The sequence below is a fragment of the Plasmodium knowlesi genome (genome assembly GCF_000006355.2).
Source record: "Plasmodium knowlesi strain H genome assembly, chromosome: 11".
NCBI classification, from domain to species: Eukaryota; Apicomplexa; class Aconoidasida; order Haemosporida; family Plasmodiidae; genus Plasmodium; species Plasmodium knowlesi.
Window position 1 is genome coordinate 1,042,120 of NC_011912.2, and position 3,312 is coordinate 1,045,431.

A 3,312-nucleotide genomic window follows, 5' to 3' on the forward strand; every position below is an offset into this window, starting at 1 on the left:
TTCCTTTATATGCAGGGACTATTTGCACATTTTGCAAAAAACACAAACGATTTTCATCTCTTTAATTCGCCCCATATTTTACTATTTGTTAGTTTTTTACATGGAAAAAAGAATGGTGCCTAAATAAGGTTACCTTTCTGCAGGATGTTAATACCAAAAAAAATGGTTTACAGAATTAGAAAATTTTAAGGAATTCCATAACATATGAGTTTAATTGAGAACTGTGACGCGCGGTTTTCAACAAATATTTTCTTTCTTAAATGTCGATAATCCATTCACATGCATTATTCAACACTTTCTACGTGCTTCATCTCTCAAAAGATAAGAATGCAGAATAACTCACGAAATATCTTAATCATTTTTTTTAACACTATTGCGATGAGAAAGACGCAAAGTGGTGTTTCGTAATTCTGTTGCATGTTAAAAATTTTGTGCCTTTTTTGTAAGCACAGAAAGAGCACACGTTCGATGGAAATGCTTCCTTTTAAAAATAAATCGTTCAGGGCAAAACACCATTCTGTGCAGTGTCCCTTGTCCCATTCGTTCGCACCACAAAGTAATGTATAACAATTTCACACACAACAACCTACGGAGGCTTGGAAAAATAGTCCATTGCTGTGTAAAAGAAAAAAACATATATGAATACGTTTCAAGAAAATATCCGAGCATTGTACCGCTTCCATGGGGAAGGTATCAGCACTGGTGTTATATATTCCTTTTTTTTTTTTTCCTTTAAAACGTCTACGCGTTTTTGTAGAATGCGCTTTCCAAATAGTGGAAAAATTGGGATGCCGTTAAAAATTAAAAAAAATTATAAAAGCATTCACTCCAAGATGTACATGTAATTTTAGGTAGCAAGAAATTTTCATTAAACCATGTATATATAAAGTAGATAGTCAAGTGCCCCTTATCATGCGGTTATTTCTTCGGACAACAATTTGAAATGGTCTAATATGGCAAGCGTACTTGCACATATTGCAATAAAAAAAATGCTAAATAGGTATTTTTCTGCATTTTTTCTTTGTTCCATCTTGTTCATTTCTTGTAGCTCCTTTGTTAAGCTTCAACCGTTTGGGTTTTTTTTTTTTTCTTCTTTTTACCCTTAAAAAGGTTTCCTTAATTCGTATTAACAATATTTAAATGGGAAAAAAAAAAAAAAAAAAAAAACGGTTGAAGCTTCCAGTATATAATTTCCACTCCATCTATTGCAGCTATTTTTTCCACGCTTAGTAGCTCGTTAAAAAAAAGAAATTAAAACTTGTACGTTTTACAATTGCAGAATTTCAAAGCAAACAATATTCACTGTCGTAAAGTTTCAAGAAAGGTGCTTCACAGAACAAAAGCGTTTTTCTGAAAGGTAGACATATATAACACCCATCATTGTTATTCTCTTTTATGTGGCAAACTTGTCATATCATATGAAAAAATATCCATGTGTATTTTTCTTTCTTCCATCAGGTCATGCATCACATACAGATTAAATTGTCCATTAAAAAAAAAAAAAAAAAAATTCCTTGGTCATGTGCAATATTATTAATGGTTCGTGAAAAAAAAAAAAATCTTAATCACGCAACTTGTCAAAAATAATATAAGCAAAGTGTTGACTTTTAAAAATTTTACAATATTTCTACAAAATTTTATCATACCAATGAATGTATTTGTATGACATAATTTTTATATGCATGTGTATTTTTTTTTTTTTTTAAATGCCTATATTGGTTGTTTTCCATTTTTACATCATCTTGATTTTTGCCTTTAAACGTTAAAAGTTTGCATTTGTCACAAAATTGACATTAAAAAGATTTATGAACAGCCAAAATATATATACCAATTATTGGCTGTTCATACTTTTTTGAATAAAAAAAAAAAAAAAAAAGCAGCAGTTCAGTTCAATTCTATTTTTTTTTTTTTTTTTTTTTTTTTTTTCGTCTTCCCAGATTTTGCTGCGCAGAAAATGTCTAAAAAAATATGTTCATCATTTTTGACGACTGCATTTTATAGGATATAAATTGCTCCTTCCACTTTTGAATTGTGTTTTTAAATAATATCATTATGGAGTGCTTCAAGTTTTGCTTTTATTTATCTTAATTTTGTCCTGCAGGTTTTTTAATATTTTCCAAGAATTACGCGAAAAGCGTATGTATATGATAGAATAATAAATATTTATTGTTCTTATGGGTGCACTGAATTAACATGTTGCACACTTGTACGCACACATGATATTGTTAATCGTACACACAGAAATTTTAAATTTTTAATAAATCATGGATGAGTAAAAATATTTCTTTAACACGCATGATATGTTTCTTAAATGCTGAACGGACAGAACGTTGTATATTACACCAGATCAAAATTGTATGAAACGATATTGTTTTCCTTTCTGTTGCACAATTTTTATCACAAAAATATGTATATATTTTGTACGTGTATGTTTGTATACGCGTATATACACATATTCGTGTAATATACATCTTGCAGACATGAAGACTCAGAAACATATGTGCGTACGTAGTTATATGAGCATATTTAACGGCACATGTTTACATATGTTGCACACTAAAAAATAGAAATGCCAAAGAAAAAAAAAAAAAAAAAAATGAAAACATATCTGCGCTGTGTTTTAATGGCCCTCGTGTTACACAAATTTTGCTGAATATTTGTAATTTGGGTTTATGTTGTTTGTTCTTTCGCAGATGGTTGCGCGCAGTGTTTAATATGTTCTCCTCATTTATATGCATACGTACATGCGTCTTATGGACAGACGTGTATGTATATTAATCTCAAATATGTTTACACGTGCTCGTTTGTATATACCCATGTGACACATTTGCATATAATGCGTCGCCCCTGTTTTTTTTTTTTTTTTTTTTTTTTTTTTTTGTTGTTTATTTTTTCAATATATTTTTAATTCCTTCACTTTAAACATTTCAAGGGGTGACCAGGAAGCACACATCCCTGAAAATTTGAATTAAGGGAGTATAATAATGTGTAACATTATTAGTTAGAAGCTTTTTGCTCACCCCCCCCCCCCTTCACACTCATAGTGCCCATTTTAACACGTCATTTAAACAATTTGTAACTATGTGGTGAAGATTTATACTTTGTTCTATGAGTCTTACCAACCGACGTTTTTTTTTTTTTTTCCTCTTTCTCCCTTTTAAAACGTTTTTTATTGCCTTTTGTGTGTCTTTTTTTTTTTTTCTTTCTTTTTTTTTCTTGTTTTGCGTCCATCTCCCCATCACATGGGTAGTTTGTCAATATATGTGTGTATCCTTAGCGTAGTTTAATTGTGCATCATATTCAGAAGTAAAA